Source organism: Arachis hypogaea, chromosome 16 (assembly GCF_003086295.3).
Source record: "Arachis hypogaea cultivar Tifrunner chromosome 16, arahy.Tifrunner.gnm2.J5K5, whole genome shotgun sequence".
NCBI lineage: Eukaryota > Viridiplantae > Streptophyta > Magnoliopsida > Fabales > Fabaceae > Arachis > Arachis hypogaea.
Window position 1 is genome coordinate 53876182 of NC_092051.1, and position 22320 is coordinate 53898501.

The window sequence follows — 22320 nt, forward strand, 5'->3', positions numbered from 1 at the left end:
TTACTTGTCCTCTTTAATTACTTGCTTAATTTACTTTTCTTGTCGTTTATTTTAGTGCCCCTCTTATCAATCAAAAATCCCCTTATCCCTTCATAGCCAATAAGCATACACTTCATTGCACTTCCTTGTGAGACAACTGATGAGTGGATAATTTATACGCTTTTTGACATTGTTTTTAGTATGTTTTTAGTAGGATCTAGTTACTTGTAGGGATGTTTTTAATAGATTTTGTGTTAAATTCACATTTCTGGACTTTACTATGAGTTTGTGTGTTTTTCTGTGATTTCAGGTATTTTCTGGCTGAAATTGAGGGACTTGAGCAGAAATCAGATTCAGAGGTTGAAAAAGGACTGCTGATGCTTTTGGATTCTGACCTCCCTGCACTCAAAGTCGATTTTCTGGAGCTATAGAACTCAAAATGGCGCGCTTCCAATTGCGTTTGAAAGTAGACATCCAGGGCTTTCCAGCAATATATAATAGTCCATACTTTGGCCATGAATTGATGACGTAAACTGGCGTTGAACGCCAGTTTTCTACCCAAATCTGGCGTCCAGCGCCAGAAAAGGATCCAAAACCAGAGTTGAACGCCCAAACTGGCACAAAAACTGGCGTTCAACTCCACAATTGGCCTCTGCACGTGCAACACTTAAGCTCAGCCCAAACACACACCAAGTGGGCCCCGGAAGTGGATTTATACATCAAATACTTACTCATGTAAACCCTAGTAGCTAGTTTATTATAAATAGGACCTCTTACTATTGTATTAGGCATCTTTGGATTACCTTATGATCCTTTGATCACGTTTTAGGGGGCTGGCCATCTCGGCCATGCCTGGACCTTCACTTATGTATTTTTAACGGTAGAGTTTCTACACTCCATAGATTAAGGTGTGGAGCTCTGCTGTTCCTCAAAGATTAATGCAAAGTACTACTGTTTTCTATTCAATTCTTCTTATTTCACTTCTAAGATATCCATTCGCACCCAAGAACGTGATGAAGGTGATGATTATGTGTGACGCTCATCATCCTTCTCCCTTATGAACGCGTGCCTGACAAACACTTCCGTTCTACATGAATTAAGCTAGAATGAATATCTCTTAGATCTCCTGACCAGAATCTTCGTGGCGTAAGCTAGAATGATGGCGGCATTCAAGAGAATCCGGAAGGTCTAAACCTTGTCTGTGGTATTCCGAGTAGGATTCAATGATTGAATGACTGTGACGAGCTCCTAACTCGCGATTGCAGGGCGTTAGTGACAGACGCAAAAGGATAGTAAATCCTATTCCAGCATGATCGAGAACCGATAGATGAATAGCCATGCCGTGACAGGGTGCGTGAGCATATTATTCACTGAGAGGATAAGATGAAGCCATTGACAAGGGTGATGCCTCCAAACGATTAGCCGTGCCGTGACAGGGCATTGGATCATTTTCCCGAGAGATGACCGAAAGTAGCCATTGACAGTGGTGATGTATCACATAAAGCCAGCCATGGAAAGGAGTAAGACTGATTGGATGAAGATAGCAGGAAAGCAGAGGTTCAGAGGAACAAAAAGCATCTCCATTCGCTTATCTGAAATTCCTACCAATGAATTACATAAGTATCTCTATCCCTATTTTATTATATAATATTCGAAAACACCATTATCACTTTATATCTGCCTGACTGAGATTTACAAGGTGACCATAGCTTGCTTCATACCAACAATCTCCGTGGGATTCGACCCTTACTCACGTAAGGTATTACTTGGACGACCCAGTGCACTTGCTGGTTAGTTGTATCGAAGTTGTGACAATCATGAATTAAGATCAGAGCACCAAGCTTTGGAGCCATTACCAGGATTTGTTCGAGCCTGGAGATCACAATTTCGTGCACCAAGTTTTTGGCGCCGTTGCCGGGGATTGTTCGAGTTTGGACAACTGACGGTTCATCTTGTTGCTCAGATTAGGTAATTTTCTTTTTGTTTTCTTTTCAAAAATTTTTCAAAAATATTTCAAAATTTTCTCACTTGTTTTCGAAAAAAAAAATGTTTTGAAAAATATTATTTTTCTTCAGAATTTTTAAGAATGAATTCTAGTGTTTCATGAAGCATGTTGAAGCCTATCTGGCTGTAAAGCCATACCCAAACTACTTTGGGATTGGCATTCAACTAATCACTCCAGTCCATGTAATTATATGCTAAAGCTTGGCTGGCTATTAAGCCATGCTTGACCCTTTGATTGGAGCTTTAAGACTAACATGGCGAGATTCCTGGAATTCATATTAAAAATTTTGAAATCCTTATTTTTGTTTTTCAAATAATTTTCGAAAAAAAATACAAAAAAAATTAGAAAATCATAAAAATCAAAAATATTTTGTGTTTCTTGTTTGAGTCTTGAGTCATGTTATAAGTTTGGTGTCAATTGCATGTGCATCTTGCATTTTTTGAAAATTTCATGCATTCATAGTGTTCTTCATGATCTTCAAGTTGTTCTTTGTCAGTCTTCTTGTTTGATCTTGATGTTTTCCTTGTTTTGTGTCTTTTCTTGTTTTACATGTACATTTTTTATTTATTAGAGTCTAAACATGAAAGATTTCTAAGTTTGGTGTCTTGCATGTTTTCTTTGCATTAAAAAATCTTTTCAAAAATATGTTCTTGATGTTCATCATGATATTCACGGTGTTCTTGGTGTTCATCTTGACATTCATAGCATTCTTGCACACATTCATAGTTTTGATCTAAAATTGCCATGCATTGCATTATTTTTCTTGTTTTTCTCTCTCATCATAAAAATTCAAAAATAAAAAAAAATATCTTTCCCTTTTTCTCTCATCAAATTCGAAAATTTGGATTGACTTTTTCAAAAATTTTTAAAATCAAGTTGTTTCTTATGAGTCAAATCAAATTTTCAATTTGAAAATCTTATCTTTTTCAAAATCTTTTTCAAAAAAAATCAAATCTTTTTCAAAATTATTAGTTATTTCCGAAAATTCCAAAAATATTTTTCAAAAATCTTTTTCTTATTTTTATATAAAATTTTCGAAAATAACTAATCAATTAATGTTTTGATTCAAAAATTTCAAGTTTGTTACTTGCTTGTTAAGAAAGATTCAAACTTTGAGTTCTAGAATCATATCTTGTGATTTCTTGTGAATCAAGTCATTAATTGTGATTTTAAAAATCAAATCTTTTTCAAAAACTAATTTCAATCATATCTTTTCAAAAATATCTTCTTATCTTATCTTTTTCAAAAATATCTTTTCAAAATATCTTTTCTAACTTCCTAACTTCTTATCTTTTCAAAATTGGTTTTCAAAAATTGTTTCAACTAACTAACTAACTTTTTGTTTGTTTCTTAACTTTTTCAAAACCACCTAACTAATTCTCTCTTTCTAATTTTCGAAAATATATTCCCTCTTTTTCAAAATTTCTTTTTGATTAACTAATTATTTTTAATTTTTATTTTTGATTTCAAAAAAATTTTCGAAAAAAAATACTAAACATTTTTCAAAAACTATTTTCAAAAATCACTAAATCTTTTTCAAAATAATTTTTGAAAAATTTCCCTCCCCCATCTTACTCTATTTATTCATTCATATCCTAACATCTCATCTCACATCTCTAGCCTCCTCACAGTTGTGTTTCTTCCATTATATTACATTCTTTGTCTCCCCCTCTTCTTCTACTCACACAGGGATCCCTATACTGTGGAATAAAGGATCTCTATTATTATTATTATTTTTCTGTGCCTTCTTCTTTGTCATATGAGCAGGAGCAAGGATAAGAACATTCTTGTGGAAGCAGATCCAGAACCTGAAAGGACTCTGAAGAGAAAATTAAGAGAAGCTAAAATACAACAATCCAGAGATAACCTTTCAGAAATTTTCGAACAGGCAGAGGAGATGGCAGCCGAAAATAATAATAATGTAAGGAAGATGCTTGGTGACTTTACTGCACCTAATTCCAATTTACATGGAAGAAGCATCTCCATTCCTGCCATTGGAGCAAACAACTTTGAGCTGAAACCTCAATTAGTTTCTCTGATGCAGCAGAACTGCAAGTTTCATGGACTTCCATCCGAAGATCCTTTTCAGTTCTTAACTGAATTCTTGCAGATATGTGATACTGTTAAGACTAATGGAGTAGATCCTGAAGTCTACAGACTCATGCTTTTCCCTTTTGCTGTAAGAGACAGAGCTAGATTATGGTTGGATTCTCAACCCAAAGACAGCCTGAACTCTTGGGATAAGCTGGTCACGGCTTTCTTAGCCAAGTACTTTCCTCCTCAAAAGCTGAGCAAGCTTAGAGCTGATGTTCAAACCTTCAGACAGAAAGAAGGTGAATCTCTCTATGAAGCTTGGGAAAGATACAAATAGTTGACCAAAAAGTGTCCTTCTGACATGCTTTCAGAATGGACCATCCTGGATATATTCTATGATGGTTTGTCTGAGTTATCTAAGATGTCATTGGATACTTCTGCAGGTGGATCCATTCACCTAAAGAAAACGCCTGCAGAAGCTCAAGAACTCATTGACATGGTCGCTAATAACCAGTTCATGTACACTTCTGAAAGGAATCCTGTGAGTAATGGGACGCCTATGAAGAAGGGAGTTCTTGAGGTTGATACTCTAAATGCCATATTGGCTCAGAATAAAATATTGACTCAGCAAGTCAATATGATCTCTCAAAGTCTACATGGAATGCAAGCTGCATCCAACAGTACTCAAGAGGCATCTTTTGAAGAAGAAGCTTACGATCCTGAAAACCCTGCAATAGCAGAGGTAAATTATTTAGGTGAACCATATGGAAACACCTATAACTCATCATGGAGAAATCATCCAAATTTCTCATGGAAGGATCAAAAGCCTCAACAAGGCTTTAATAATGGTGGAAGAAATAGGTTTAGCAATAGCAAACCTTTTCCATCATCCACTCAGCAACAGACAGAGAACTTTGAACAAAATGCTTCTAATTTAGCAAATCTAGTCTCTGATCTATCTAAGGCCACTGTAAGTTTCATGAATGAAACAAGGTCTTCCATTAGAAATCTGGAAGCACAAGTGGGCCAGCTGAGTAAAAGGATCACTGAAATCCCTCCTAGTACTCTCCCAAGCAATACAGAAGAGAATCCAAAAGGAGAGTGCAAGGCCATTGACATAAGCATCATGGCCGAACCTGTGAGGAGAGGAGAGGACGTGAATCCCAAGGAGGAAGACCTCCTGGGACGTCCAGTGGTCAATAAGGAGCTTCCCTCTGAGGAACCAAAGGACTCTGGGGCCCATCTAGAGACCATAGAGATCCCATTGAACCTCCTTATGCCCTTCATGAGCTCTGATGAGTATTCCTCTTCTGAAGAGAATGAGGATGTTACTGAAGAGCAAACTGCCAAGTTTCTTGGTGCAATCATGAAGCTAAATGCCAAATTATTTGGCATTGATACTTGGGAAGTTGAACCTCCCTTGTTCATCAATGAACTAAGTGATCTGGATCAACTGACATTGCCTCAGAAGAGACAGGATCCTGGAAAGTTCATAATACCCTGTACCATAGGCACCATGATCTTTAAGGCTCTGTGTGACCTTGGTTCAGGAATAAACCTCATGCCCCTCTCTGTAATAGAGAAACTAGGAATCTATGGGGTGCAAGCTGCTAAAATCTCATTAGAGATGGCAGACAGCTCAAGAAAACAGGCTTATGGACAAGTAGAGGACGTGTTAGTAAAGGTTGAAGGCCTTTACATCCCTGCTGATTTCATAGTCCTGGATACTGGAAAGGAAGAGGATGAATCCATCATCCTAGGAAGACCTTTCCTGGCCACAGCAAGAGCTGTGATTGATGTTGACAGAGGTGAAATATTCCTTCAATGGAATGAGAACTCCCTTGTGTTTAAAACTCAAGGATCTCCCTCTGCAACCATGGAGAGGAAGCAGAAAAAGCTTCTCTCCAAGCAGAGTCAACCAGAGCCCCCACAGTCAAACTCCAAGTTTGGTGTTGGGAGGCCACAACCAAACTCTAAGTTTGGTGTTGAACTCCCATATCCAAACTCTAAGTTTGGTGTTGGAGAGTCTCAACAAAGCTCTGCACATCTGTGAGGCTCCATGAGAGCCCACTGTCAAGCTATTGACATTAAAGAAGCGCTTGTTGGGAGGCAACCCAATGTTTATTTATCTAACTATATTTTTCTTAGTTATGTGTCTTTATAGGTTCATGATCATGAGGAGTCACAAAATAAATATAAAAATTGAAAACGGAATCAAAAACAGCAGAAGAAAAATCACACCCTGGAGGAGCATCTGTCTGGCGTTCAAACGCCAGAACAGAGCATAGTTCTGGCGCTGAATGCCCAGAATGGGAGCATCCTGGCGCTGAACGCCCAGAACAAGCATGGTTCTGGCGTTCAACGCTAGAAATGGCAGCAAAGGGGCGTTGAACGCCCAAAATGGGCACCAACCTGGCGCTGAATGCCCAGAGTTGTGTGCAAGGGCATTTTACATGCCTAAATTGGTGCAGGGATGTAAATGCCTTGACACCTCAGGATCTGTGGACCCCACAGGATCATCTCAGGATCTGTGGGCCCCACAGGATCCCCACCTACCTCATCATCTCTCTTTCCATTCATGATCATCCCTTCTTTTTTTCCATTTACCACTCACATCCATACACCCACTACCTTCAAAAATTCAATATCTCTCTCCCACCCAATCCCACTGACGAATGGGTTTTTGACGGTTTAGAATTTCACAAATGAATTCTCGTTGCAAGTATAATTTCTAAACCAACAATAATCCTTTCATACAAAAGATTGTTTGTCACAAGTAACAAACCCCTAAAATTAATAACCGAAGTATTCAAACCTCGGGTCGTTCTCCCTAGGAATTACAATAGAGTGTCTTGTTATTGGTTATGAATCATTTTTTTGGGGTTTTGATAAGAGGCATGAAAGATAAATGGCAAGAAAGTAAACTAAGGCCTAAAAAGGTCTTGGCAAGGGTTGGTGGTCAAGGATCTCTATCCTAATCACTAACCACAATATGAGAATTGGCAAGGATTAATCTCATTAAAGCATCCTCTAACTAGTAGTAAAGGAAAGTCAAATGAGCTATATCAATCCTAGTCCATAAGTCCTAACTCTCCACTAATTCAATTAGTGAGAACTAGAGTCAATGGATCCCAGTCACCAATTACTTGGACATTAATAACTCAAGAGTTCCTACGTTACCTTTCCAAGCCAAGAACATAAAACTCTACTCTAAAATCCAACCAAGCATTTCATCAAACACTTGTAAGGCACAAAAGGAAAACATAGTAAATCAATAACAAGAATTAATTCTAACAACAATCAAATGTAAAGAATTAATAACAACAATTAAAGGAAACAAGACCTACATGAATTACCTCTTGTTGAATTGGAAGAAAGTAGAAGGAACAATACTAGATCTACAATAAAATATAAGAACAACATAAAGGAAGTTACAACAAAAGAATAGAAGAAGATGAATGTAGCAACAAAGAATTGAGAGGTAGAAGGAGATGAAAGCATGAATTAAAATCTAGATCTAAGATTATTGAACTAAACCTAATCCTAATTCTAGAGAGAAGTGAGAGCTTCTCTCTCTAGAAACTAACTATCACTACTAAACTAAGCTAAACTTAACTAATGGTAACTAACTTCTAAAGTATGAAAAGTATGAAAAGTCTCTTCAATCCTTGGCTTAAATAGCATTAGAAATGAGTTGGATTGGGCCCACAAGGCTTCTAAAATCGCTGGCCACGTTTTGCTTTAAGTGGGTCATGTGCCACCATCGGCGCGTCCGCGTACCGTGCGCGTGCGCGCCCCTATGCGCAATGCAACTATGGCAAATCTTATATGGTTTCGAAGCCCCGGATGTTAGCTTTCCAACCCAACTGGAACCGCATCAATTGGATCTCTGTAGCTCAAGTTATGGTCGTTTAAGTGCAAAGAGGTCGGCTTGACAGCTTTCCGGTTCTTTCATTTCTTCATGAGTTCTCCAACTTTTCATGCTTTCTTTCTTCATTTCCTTGATCCAATCTTTGACTCCTAAACCTTAAATCACTTAACAAACATATCAAGGCATCTAATAGAATCAAGGTGAATTAAATTTAGCTATTTTGAGTCCTAAAAAGCATGTTTTCACATTCAGGCACAATTGAAGGAGAATATACAAAACCATGCTATTTCTTGAATAAATATGGGTAAAAGGTGATAAAATCCCCAAAAATCAATACAAGATAAACCCTACAAATGGGGTTTGTCAACCTCCCCACACTTAAACCAAGCATGTCCTCATGCTTAAGCCAAGAGAGAAACAAAGGGTATCAACATTTATTCAATGTAAATAAACTATATGCAACCTAAACTATATGCAATTATCTAAATGGATGCAACTAAATGCAAAAAATGGTTTTACCTACTTGGTTAAAAATCAATCCTCCAAGTCATACATGCACAAGTAGGGTCAAGATCATATAACGATTCATGAATCCTACCAATTCGAATATCAAAATGAAGTTCAAGTAGACTTGCAAGAAGAACGCTCGTGAAAGCCGGAAATAAAGGAGTCGAGCAACGAACCCTCACTGGAAGTGTTTGCACTCTAGTCGCTCAAGTGTATAGGGTCAATTCTCTCAATTCTCCCCTAATCATGCTTTCCAAGATTTGTTTTTCATCTAACAATCAACAATTATTCAATGCATGCATACATGTATCATGAGGTCTTTTCTTTAGGTTGTAATGGGGCTAGGGTCAAGGTAGGATCATATATGGCTAGTGGACTTAGGATTTGAATCTTTGATTAACTTAAACTTTCCCACCTAACCTATATAATGACATATACAATTAAGTACTAATCTAACTACCCATTCCTCACTTTTTCACATACTCATGCATTTTCTTTTCATTTCACAACACTTATGCATTGATTCTTATTGAGCTTCACTTTGGGGCATTTTGTCCCCTTTATTGCTCTTCTTTTTTTTCTTTCTTTTTCTATATACATTTTTTTTTCTTTTCTTTTTTTTTCTTTTTCACTTTTATTTCTTTTTCTTTTCATTTTTTTCTTTTTCTTTCAAACTATACACAAGAACATCAATGCATAAGGTCTATACATTTAATCAATACATGAGTATGTACCAATTCCCCAATATAAAAATACAAAACACAAACACCCTTTTATCGCAACCAATGTCCCAAAGTTTTCCCACTCTTGGATGACACTCACACTCACTAGCCTAAGCCAATCAAAGATCCAAATAAAGGACATTCATTGTTTTCCGCTTTAAGGCTTGTAATGTGCTAAAATAAGAACAAGTGGGTTAAGCGTAGGCTCAAAATCGGCTAACAAAGGAGAGTAAAAGGTAAGGCTATTTGGATAAGTGAGCTAATGAAATGATGGCCTCAATCCTATAAATGCATGAATACAAGGAATAATGGGACATATAGATTCAAACAAATCAAAGATTACAATCATAGAAAGAGAACAATTACACACAAGAAGGAAAATGAGTGGTTATAAGATGTAACCACGCAATTAGGCACAAATCTCACTTGCTTATGTTCTTAGCTCAAAAATCATGTTCCAAAATAAATTCTTTCAAGCAAGTTCAACAAAAATTTTCAAATTGGTAGGTTACCCTAAAACGGTTTCTTGGAAAGAAAATCATCACCCTACCCAAGTAGTCCTAATAACAAAGAAGTGGTAAAAATATGTACAAATTCTAACTAACATGCAACCTATCATGCAATGCAATAGCTAATCTAATTAAAGAAAATAAAAAATTTGGTGTTGAAAAGGAAATTTTTACCCATGGAGATCGGTCAGACGACCTCCCCACACTTGAAGATTGCACCGTCCTCGGTGCATGCAAAGAAGAGCAAGGTGGACGGGTTGCTACAATTGATGAGCTTCTTCACAAGGCTGCGCGGAGGACTTGTTTGGTGCCCCATTTAAAAGCTTTTCCTTTCTCCCTTCTTGGTGGCCAACCTAAAAGGAAAGAAAAGGAAAGAAAATTAAGCCTATAACAAAGATATCAAGGCAATTAGAACATAGGCGGGGCTAATGCCAAATAAGAGTATGATTTCCTACTACATGTTAGCTAAGCATGTGAGTGAGAAAACAATGTAAGCTAAGGCATATCATTAAGCTCGATGCAAGAGTAAAGTTAAAGTATGAAGAGTGTGTTGAGCATCAAGTTCAAATGAGAAGAAGTGGGTCATGAAAGACAATATGAGGTCATATCAATGCACAAAGACACAAAAGTCATACAAGATGAAGCATTGATTTAAAAGTTTCATCACCCAACAATATCAAACAAGTCAAGAAGCACCAAAATAATGTAAGAAAGTCTCAACAATTGAGTAGGAAAGTTCAACACCATTATTAAAATGGAAAACTTAGAAAATAAAATGAGAACAAGATAAAAAAACAAAGTTAAAATGCAATGAATGAAAATAAGCAAATGCAATAAAAGAAAATGGAGGAAAAGAGAAAAAAAATTTTTTTTTTGTTTTTTTTTTTTAGTATTTTATTTATTTATTTATTTGTTTATTTATTTATTTATTATTATATTATTATTATTTTTTTTATTAAAAAAAAATTTCTAAGAGAGGAAGAAGAAGAAAAAAAAATTAGAAAGAAAGAAGAAGAGAAGAGGAAAGAAGGAGAAAGGAGGAAGGAGAAAAGCAGGGTGCAAATCCGCGCGTGCGCGCACAGCGCGCTCACGTGTGGATGCAGCAAGGACGATCCGCGCGTGCGCGCACAGCGCGCTTACGCGTGGATGAGCTTGTGCCCCCAGCACAATGCTGGCACAACGCGCGCACAACTCTCTGGTTTTTGTACCAGAAGTTGCGGAAGTGCAATGTGCGCGCGCGCGCACAGCGTGCTAACGCGCCGATGGCCGTTTTTTTTTTTTTTTTTTTTTGCACCAATCTCAGCATTCTAAACCTCCAAGCATCTACCAAAACACCCTAAAACCTTATTTAACATACTAAACTACCAATTAAACTCAACTATCTAAACAAAACATGAAATTAAACTAATTCTATCAATATGTACAAAAGAGAAAATGAAAGGATTTTACCATGGTGGGTTGTCTCCCACCTAGCACTTTTGTTTATTGTCCTTAAGTTGGACTTATGGGGAGCTCCTCATCAAGGTGGCTTGTGCATGTATTCATCTTGGAACTCCCACCAATGCTTGGTTCTCCATTGTGCCCCAAGATTCTTCATGGATTGAGCCAAGTCTTGATGGAGTTCTTCACAAGCTTGGGGCTCCCAAAGTTGATCCTCTTCTTGTAATCCGGGATCCCACACTTTGTTTTCATACCCGTCTTGAGGTTGATCATCATTATTAGTCCAACCAGGTGGTGAGTAAGGTGAATTCTCTATATAGTGGCCAACAATCCTCCTAGACCCATCTATTTGAGTACTACAGCAACCTTTATATCTCATGTTTGATGCATCAACCATAATGAGCCTTGATTTACAACGCCAACCACAAAACTTTTTTCGTGTACGCTTCATCCCACAAAGCTCCCTAAGTTGGCCATCCGTTTCAAGCAAACCATATTCAAGTGGGATAATAAAGCTAATAGAAATAAATTTCACCCACTTAAATGAAGGAGTAGATGGCAACCTAGGCAAAGACAACTCCAAGAGTTTTGATAAAGCGTATTCAATTCCCATCCTCCTTTTTCTAAGGATTTCCACCTCTTCACAAGACTTCTCAATTATAATCCTTTGTTCAACAATTTTATATAAACCTTTTCTCCTACTCAAGTCATAAATGGGAGGGTAAGAAAAATTTACCTCCACATTGCTTTCCATCTTGTTGGGAGAAGGTTCTTCATGCTCAAAGGATTCTTCACCACTAAGGTTTGATGCTTGATCTTCATCACCAAGGGAACTCACTTCTTGCTCTATCCCATCCAAATCTTCATATGGAGTATGTCTTGGAAGGTGTGCACTTTCCTTCCTAGCATCAATTTCAATCATCTTGGAGGGGTTTTCTTCAATTCTAGATTCCCATGGAGGCTCCGCATCTCCTAAGTCTTCAACCAATTCTTCCCTTTCTTCAATAATCATAGCTTCCTCCAATTGTTCCAATACAAAGCAACTTCCCTCATTCTCCACCAATCTCTCTTTTATGTTATGCTCTTCATTTGATTCCCCACATGTAGCCATGGGAGTTCCTTGAGAGTTCAAGCATTGGGATGCTAGCCGGTTTACCACCTCATCCAAGGCGGCCGTGAATTGTTGCACATCCCTTTTCATTTCCTCTTGTCCTTGAACAAGAACATCAAGGATGTCATCCATTGGAGGTTGGGGTGGATGGAAGGGTTCATCAATTTGGGGGAAGGGTTCATAGTAGGAAGGTGGTTCTTCTTGGTAGAGTTGTGGTGGTTCAATAATTTCCACTCTTTCCACTTGTTGCACAACACGCTCCATGGTTGCTTGAAGTTGATCCAATGTTTCCTTGAGATGATCCCTTGACTCTTGTTCCTCTTGGATAATATGATTAGGATCATATGGCTCTTGGATTGATGGACATGAATATTCTTCCATGGGAGGTTGTGGTGGAAAGTGGTATTCATCTTGTGGTTGAAAATTTTCATACATTTGTGGTTGAAAATTTTCATACAATTGAGGTGGTTCATCTTGGTAATAACATGGAGGGGGTGGCTTTTGGAAGTGGTGATGTTGAGATGGTGGTGGCTCTATATGTGGTTCATATGGCTCATACGGTTGTTGTAATGGTGGATATGGATGAGGGTCATATGAAGGTAGTTGGTGAAAAGTGGCTTTTGAGTATGGTTGAGGGTTATGTTGAGGGTATGGCTCATAGGCATATGGTGGTGGTTCTTGAAAGTCACAAGGGAGTTCACCATAGCCATTAGATTGATATGCATCAAAGAATGGCTCTTCTTCATAGTGTATTGGTGGAGGTTGTTGCCATGAAGATTGATCATGTGCATGTGGCTCTTCCCACCTTTGGTTATCCCATTCTTGATACACATCTTCATTGTAGCCCCCATTACCTACAACATAGTTGTAATCACACTCATAGCCAAAGTGAGAATTCATGATAGCAAGAGAAAATAAAAATAAAATCAAATAAGAAGCAAGAAAATTAAATCCTAAAAACTAGTAAGAACTAACAAAGAAGCAAAAGGCAAACATATTCACAATATTCACATATATACAATAACCAATAACATAACACCATTGCAATTCCCCGGCAACGGCGCCATTTTGACGAATGGGTTTTTGACGGTTTAGAATTTCACAAATGAATTCTCGTTGCAAGTATAGTTTCTAAACCAACAATAATCCTTTCATACAAAAGATTGTTTGTCACAAGTAACAAACCCCTAAAATTAATAACCGAAGTATTCAAACCTCGGGTCGTTCTCCCTAGAAATTACAATAGAGTGTCTTGTTATTGGTTATAAATCATTTTTCTGGGGTTTTGATAAGAGGCATGAAAGATAAATGGCAAGAAAGTAAACTAAGGCCTAAAAAGGTCTTGGCAAGGGTTGGTGGTCAAGGATCTCTATCCTAATCACTAACCACAATATGAGAATTGGCAAGGATTAATCTCATTAAAGTATCCTCTAACTAGTAGTAAAGGAAAGTCAAATGAGCTATATCAATCCTAGTCCATAAGTCCTAACTCTCCACTAATTCAATTAGTGAGAACTAGAGTCAATGGATCCCAATCACCAATTACTTGGACATTAATAACTCAAGAGTTCCTAAGTTACCTTTCCAAGCCAAGAACATAAAACTCTACTCTAAAATCCAACCAAGCATTTCATCAAACACTTGGAAGGCACAAAAGGAAAACATAGTAAATCAATAACAAGAATTAATTCTAACAACAATCAAATGTAAAGAATTAATAACAACAATTAAAGGAAACAAGACCTACATGAATTACCTCTTGTTGAATTGGAAGAAAGTAGAAGGAACAATACTAGATCTACAACAAAATATAAGAACAACATAAAGGAAGTTACAACAAAAGAATAGAAGAAAATGAATGTAGCAACAAAGAATTGAGAGGTAGAAGGAGATGAAAGCATGAATTAAAATCTAGATCTAAGATTATTGAACTAAACCTAATCCTAATTCTAGAGAGAAGTGAGAGCTTCTCTCTCTAGAAACTAACTCTCACTACTAAACTAAGCTAAACTAAACTAATGGTAACTAACTTCTAAAGTATGAAAAGTATGAAAAGTCTCTTCAATCCTTGGCTTAAATAGCATTAGAAATGAGTTGGATTGGGCCCACAAGGCTTCTAAAATCGCTGGCCATGTTTTGCTTTAAGTGGGTCATGTGCCACCATCGGCGCGTCCGCGTACCGTGCGCGTGCGCGCCCCTATGCGCAATGCAACTATGGCAAATCTTATATCGTTTCGAAGCCCCGGATGTTAGCTTTCCAACCCAACTGGAACCGCATCAATTGGACCTCTGTAGCTCAAGTTATGGTCGTTTAAGTGTAAAGAGGTCGGCTTGACAGCTTTCCGGTTCTTTCATTTCTTCATGAGTTCTCCAACTTTTCATGATTTCTTTCTTCATTCCCTTGATCCAATCTTTGCCTCCTAAACCTTAAATCACTTAACAAACATATCAAGGCATCTAATAGAATCAAGGTGAATTAAATTTAGCTATTTTGAGTCCTAAAAAGCATGTTTTCACATTCAGGCACAATTGAAGGAGAATATATAAAACCATGCTATTTCTTGAATAAATATGGGTAAAAGGTGATAAAATCCCCAAAAATCAATACAAGATAAACCCTACAAATGGGGTTTGTCACCCACCCATATGGCCGAATACACACTCCCATCCATCTCCTCCATATCTTCTTCTTATTCTTCTATTCTTTCTTCTTTTGCTCGAGGGCGAGCAACATTCTAAGTTTGGTGTGGTAAAAGCATAGCTTTTTTGTTTTTTCCATAACCATTGATGGCACCTAAGGCCAGAGAAACCTCTAGAAAGAGGAAAGGGAAGACAAAAGCTTCCATCAAGGGTCTATAGCTCAGTGGTAGAACATTTGACTGCAAATCAAGAGATCCCTGAGATACCTCAAGGGATACATTTTCTTCCACACAATTATTGGAAGCAACTAAGGGTGGAACATCAAGAGCACTCCATCATCCTTCATGAAATCAGAGAAGATCTAAAAGCACTGAAGGAGGAGCAACAAAGGCAAGGAAGAGACATAGAAGAGCTCAAGGACATCATTGATTCCTCAAGAAGGAAATGCCACCATCACTAAGGTGGATTCATTCCTTGTTCTTAATTCTTCTGCTTTTCGTTTTCTATGTTATGTGCTTATCTATGTTTGTGTCTTCATTACATGATCATTAATAGTTAGTAACTTTGTCTTAAAGTTATAAATGTCCTATGAATCCATCACCTCTCTTAAATGAAAAATGTTTTAATTCAAAAGAACAAGAAGTACATGAGTTTCGAATTTATCCTTGAACTTAGTTTAATTATATTGATGTGGTGACAATGCTTCTTGTTTTCTGAATGTATGCTTGAACAGTGCATATGTCTTTTGAAGTTGTTGTTTAAGAATGTTAAATATGTTGGCTCTTGAAAGAATGATGACTAGGAGACATGTTATTTGATAATCTGAAAAATCATAAAAATGATTCTTGAAGCAAGAAAAAGCAGCAAAGAACAAAGCTTGCAGAAAAAAAAAATAGGCGAAAAAAAAAATAGAAAGAAAAAGAAAAAGCAAGCAGAAAAAGCCAAAGCTCTTAAAACCAAGAGGCAAGAGCAAAAAGCCAATAACCCTTAAAACCAAAAGGCAAGGGAAATTAAAAAGGACCCCAAGGCTTTGAGCATCAGTGGATAGGAGGGTCTAAAGGAATAAAATCCTGGTCTAAGCGGCTAAATCAAGCTGTCCCTAACCATGTGCTTGTGGCGTGTAGGTGTCAAGTGAAAACTTGAGACTGAGCGGTTAAAGTCAAGGTCCAAAGCAAAAAAAAAAAGAGTGTGCTTAAGAACCCTGGACACCTCTAATTGGGGACTTTAGCAAAGCTGAGTCACAATCTGAAAAGGTTCACCCAATTATGCGTCTGTGGCATTTATGTATCCGGTGGTAATACTGGAAAACAAAATGCTTAGGGCCACGGCCAAGACTCATAAAGAAGCTGTGTTCAAGAATCATCATACTGAACTAAGAGAGTCAATAACACTATTCGAAATCTGAAGTTCCTATAGATGCCAATCATTCTGAACCTCAATGGATAAAGTGAGATGCCAAAACTATTCAAGAGGCAAAAAGCTATAAGTCCCGCTCATATGATTGAAGCTCTGTTTCATTGATAGTTTGGAATTTATACTATATTCTATTCTTTTTATCCTATTTTGATTTTCAGTTGCTTGGGGACAAGCAACAATTTAAGTTTGGTGTTGTGATGAGCGGATAATTTATACGCTTTTTGACATTGTTTTTAGTATGTTTTTAGTAGGATCTAGTTACTTTTAGGGATGTTTTTAATAGATTTTGTGTTAAATTCACATTTCTGGACTTTACTATGAGTTTGTGTGTTTTTCTGTGATTTCAGGTATTTTCTGGCTGAAATTGAGGGACTTGAGCAGAAATCAGATTCAGAGGTTGAAAAAGGACTGCTGATGCTGTTGGATTCTGACCTCCCTGCACTCAAAGTGGATTTTCTGGAGCTACAGAACTCGAAATGGCGCGCTTCCAATTGCGTTGGAAAGTAGACATCCAGGGCTTTCCAGAAATATTTAATAGTCCATACTTTGGCCAAGAATTGACGACGTAAACTGGCGTTCAACGCCAGTTTTCTACCCAAATCTGGCGTCCAGGGCCAGAAAAGGATCCAAAACCAGAGTTGAACGCCCAAACTGGCACAAAAACTGGCGTTCAACTCCACAATTGGCCTCTGCACGTGCAACACTTAAGCTCAGCCCAAACACACACCAAGTAGGCCCCGGAAGTGGATTTATACATCAAATACTTACTCATGTAAACCCTAGTAGCTAGTTTATTATAAATAGGACCTCTTACTATTGTATTAGGCATCTTTGGATTACCTTATGATCCTTTGATCACGTTTTAGGGGGCTGGCCATCTCGGCCATGCCTGGACCTTCACTTATGTATTTTTAACGGTAGAGTTTCTACACTCCATAGATTAAGGTGTGGAGCTCTGCTGTTCCTCAAAGATTAATGCAAAGTACTACTGTTTTCTATTCAATTCTTCTTATTTCGCTTCTAAGATATCCATTCGCACCCAAGAACGTGATGAAGGTGATGATTATGTGTGACGCTCATCATCCTTCTCCCTTATGAACGCGTGCCTGACAAACACTTCCGTTCTACATGAATTAAGCTAGAATGAATATCTCTTAGATCTCCTAACCAGAATCTTCGTGGCGTAAGCTAGAATGATGGCGGCATTCAAGAGAATCCGGAAGGTCTAAACCTTGTCTGTGGTATTCTGAGTAGGATTCAATGATTGAATGACTGTGACGAGCTCCTAACTCGCGATTGCAGGGCGTTAGTGACAGACGCAAAAGGATAGTAAATCCTATTCCAGCATGATCGAGAACCGACAGATGAATAGCCGTGCCGTGACAGGGTGCGTGAGCATATTATTCACTGAGAGGATAAGATGAAGCCATTGACAAGGGTGATGCCTCCAGACGATTAGCCGTGCCGTGACAGGGCATTGGATCATTTTCCCGAGAGATGACCGAAAGTAGCCATTGACAGTGGTGATGTATCACATAAAGCCAGCCATGGAAAGGAGTAAGACTGATTGGATGAAGATAGCAGGAAAGCAGAGGTTCAGAGGAACAAAAAGCATCTCCATTCGCTTATCTGAAATTCCTACCAATGAATTACATAAGTATCTCTATCCCTATTTTATTATATAATATTCGAAAACACCATTATCACTTTATATCTGCCTGACTGAGATTTACAAGGTGACCATAGCTTGCTTCATACCAACAATCTCCGTGGGATTCGACCCTTACTCACGTAAGGTATTACTTGGACGACCCAGTGCACTTGCTGGTTAGTTGTATCGAAGTTGTGACAATCATGAATTAAGATCAGAGCACCAAGCTTTGGAGCCATTACTAGGATTTGTTCGAGCCTGGAGATCACAATTTCGTGCACCAACAACCCAGAGTCTAAATACTTCGGTTAATTTTTATTTGGGGTTTGTTCTTTGTGACAACCATAAATTTAATTTGATTGTAAGAATTGTTTGTTGGTGTGGAGCTATACTTGCAATGTAAATATTTCGTGGAATTCCTTACCCAACACAATTTTTGCTCGTCAAATTAATGGTGCCGTTGCCGGGGAGTTGCAATGGCGCTATGTTATTGGCTATTGTATATATTGTGAATAGCTTGAATTTTGGTTTGTTTGTTAGTTTTTGCTAGTGTAGAATTTTGCTCTTTTTGTTTCTTATTTGTCTTTGTTTTTATTTTCTCTTTCACTATGAATTCTCATTCTTTTGGCTATGAGTGTGGTTCAAACTATGTTGTAGGAAATGAAAGCTTTAATGAGGATGTGCATCAAGGATTTGGAAATCAAAGATGGGAGGAGCCCCAAGCTTATGGACGACCTTCTTGGCAACAACCTCCTCCGACTCCTTATGGGTACAATTCAAATCTTGATGCATACCAATCTAATGTGTGTGATGATCCTCATTGTGGTTGTCAACCACAATCATCATATACATATGAACCCCCTCTCCAACATAGCCCTCCACCACACTCACAAGCCTCATACCACCATTCACCTCCACATGATCCTAAACCATACCCACCACACCAACCACCATATGAACCATACTTAGAGCCACCACCATTCCAACATCAATACTCCCATGAACCACAAAGTCCATACACTCACCAATATAAACCACCTTCCAACTACAATACCCTTTCCTCAAACAATGAATCCTCTCTTACACCACCTCCCGATGAAGCCTTCAAGCAAGAATTAAGAGATCTTGAATCTCATATCTTAAGGCGACAAGAGGAGGATGAAAAGAAATTTGAGGAGTTAAGAGCAAAAGTGGCTATCATGGTAGAAGTCATTGGCAACATAGTCTCATCCCGCCTAAGCCTATGCGATCAAGGCACTTCCATTGTGGAATATGGAGAAGCAACCAAGGAGCTTAGTGAGGGAGTGAACTTGAAGCTCTAAGGTGAAGAAGAGGAGTTAAAGCAAGAAATGCAACAAGAGGAGGAGGTAGAGATTATTGAACAAGAGGAAGTAGTGGTTGGCACTTTAGGATATGTTGAGTACATAGAGGAAGCACAAATTGAAGAGCCTTCTTCCATGGAGTTCGAAGTTGATGTTGAGGAGGAGAGTGCACAACCTCCAAGACACAATATGATTGAAGAATTGGAAGAAGTGTCCCAAGTAATAGGCCCTCCTATTTATGATGATTCCATACCAACAAATGATCCTTTTGAGCTTGAAGAATCCTTCTCTACCATACTTGGAATTGATGATGAGGTAGATTTTACTCAACCTCCTATTTATGATTTGAGTGATGGGGAAGAGCTAGAGAACATTGGTGAAGAAGAACTTGAACTTGAGGAAGCTTGGCAAGAGGTAAAGCTTAAAGAACCTTGCCAAGTTGTGGAAGCCTCTAGGAGAGGATGGACGGGAGTAGAGCGTGCCTTATCAAGATCATAGGGAACTCCTCCACCTAGGTTGTCATCTAATCCTTCATTTGAGTGGGTAAAACTTCTAACTCTTAGCTTTATTATCCCACTTGAATATGGTTTGCTTGAGACAGATGACCAACTTAGGGCGCTTTGTGGAATTAAGCATAAGAGGAGGATGTTTAGTGGTTGGAGTTGTAAGTCTAGGCTCATTATGGTTGAAGCCTCAAGGAGCAAAGGTTGGAGTAGTGCTCAATTGGATGGGTCTAGGAGGATAGTTTGGTGCTTCCATGAGAATTCATCTCTCTTGCCACCCGGAGGAAATCACCATGATCAACTCAAGGATCAGTGTGAAAACAAAGTGTGGGATCCCAGATCGCACAAGGAAAATCAACTTTGGGAGCCCACGGTTTGTGAAGAACTCCATCAAAGCTTGGAGTTATTAATCTTGAATTATAAAGCACAATGGAAGTCCAAGCATTGGTGGATGTTCAAGGATGGATTCAAGCACAAGCCACCTTGATGAAGAGCTCCCCATAAGTCCAACTTAAGGACAATAAACAAAAGTACTAGGTGGGAGACACCCCACCATGGTAACATCTTTCCCTTTTCCTCTTTGTAGATATTGGTAATTTAGGTTTAATTTCATGTTTTGTTTGATTAGTTGAGTTTAATTGGGAGTCTAGTAGGTCAAATAAGATTTTGTGATGTTTCGGTAGTTGTTTGGAGGTTGGGAATGCTTGGTTTGGTGCAAAAACATAGAAAAAAAAATTTGAAAAATAGAGCACCAACCTGCGCGTGCGCGCACCTGGTGCGTACCCACGCCTCAAGCATTTTCGACCATCCATGCGGATGCGCCATGTACCCGTACGCGTGGATTGAATTTTTCCACTTCCCATACATTCACCCGACAGTTGTGCCTGAAGTGTGCCAACTTTGTGCCCAAGGCACGCACACGCGTACCTTGCGCGTACGCGCCCCTCTCGAATTAAGCTATCGACGCGGACGCGCCTTGTACGCGCCGCTTCCATTGCACCACCACCCACGCGCGCGCGCCATGCACGCGTACGCGCGGATGTCCTTCTTTCAATACACTTCTTTTCTTCTCCGCTTTCCATTTCTTTCCTTCTTCTCTCTTCTCTTCTTTTCTTTCCACCCTTCAAACATCATCCAACACTACCAAATATCATGTAACACTGTTTCTTTCAGTTAGTTTAATTTTTGTTTAACTTTTGTTTTCCATTATAAGTGTTGGATTACTAATCTTGTTTACTGTTTACTGCTGCTGCTTATTGATAGGATGTTAGTTTAACATCATTGTTGTTAATTGTCATTGTTGGATTCTTTGTGGAGGTTATATTTGGATACTTAGTTCGGAACTTTTCATGTTTAATGCTTTTGAATACCAAGTACATGTTACATTGCCTTCATGCATCTTAACTATTTGAATTGCATGTTTTGGCTACCATGCATTCATCATCCATTGTTAGGCAATTGTATATTATCATTGCATTTTTTTTAGGTGATACTTGTTTATGATTTAACCGTACTCATATCACCTAGTGCATGCATTGAGTTTTTGGAATTGTGAAATTGGATCAAAAGCTTACCTAATGACATATTTTTTAGCTTTTCAAGCTTTGTGGACCATGCTTGCTATGTGATTGATTTTCACTTCTATACCCTTTTTCCTAAGTTCCATAGCATCCATGCTTGCTATGTGATTGATTGAATACCTCCATTGATTGTGGTGTAAGTTTCATATACCATTATGTTCATTAAGTTCACTTACACATCAATCAATGCCCATTCATTATCCAATTTCACAATTGCTTGATTAATTGCTTGAATGCTTTCATGCCTCTTCACTACTTGTGTGGTTGACTTAACCTACAAGTCTTTTGAAGTATTTCAAGCACACTAGAATAAGTGAAATGTGTGTCTTCTTTTGTATAATTGTGACATGGTTTCTAAATACTAGAGTGTGAGTTCTAAACCGCATGCAAGTTAGAACCCATATAACTATTTTTCATCAATGTCACACCAATTCACTCACTTAATTCTAGTGATTCACCTCATTCCAACAATTCACGCTTCCTAGCTTTTGTATTTTTTTTTCATCTTACGGTGTTTATTTTGTTTTTCATGATGGACGCACCATAAGCAAAAATGGAAGCGGAAGGAAGAACACGCAGCACAGGTTGACCTACCAGATGAAGGTGGCAACTCGGAAAGTCGTCGTACCCCCTTTGCTCATCTTTGGATGCACCGAGGCCGGTGCAAACTTTTAAGTGTGGGGAGGTCGTCCGACCATTCGGCATTTTTGGGTGACAAATTTCTAATCCCAACACTTTTGCATTTCATTTTAGGATTCTTAGTTGCATTTTCTTATTTTGCATATGTATATAATAAGCTTAGTCAAAATCATGATATTTTCCAAGAATTTTATCTATAGGGCACCCCTATTGATTGAAAAAAATTTTTTTAGAACTTGCTTGAATTATATACTTTGTGGATCATGTTTTGAGCTAAGAACACAAGCATGTGAGATTTGAGCCTAATTGTGTGGTTACATCATATGACCACTTATTTTCATTCTTGTGCGCATTATTCTCTTCCTATGATTGTAATCTTTGATTTGTTTGA

General features: G+C 38.2%; 1 non-coding gene across 1 annotated transcript; it reads right to left on the minus strand.

The window, feature by feature from the left end:
- Nucleotides 1–4277: 4277 nt before the first annotated feature.
- On the minus strand, nt 4278–4385 carry LOC112761589 (small nucleolar RNA R71). Its single transcript, XR_003181977.1, has one exon. It is a non-coding gene; the product is annotated as a small nucleolar RNA R71 (small nucleolar RNA).
- Nucleotides 4386–22320: the final 17935 nt, after the last annotated feature.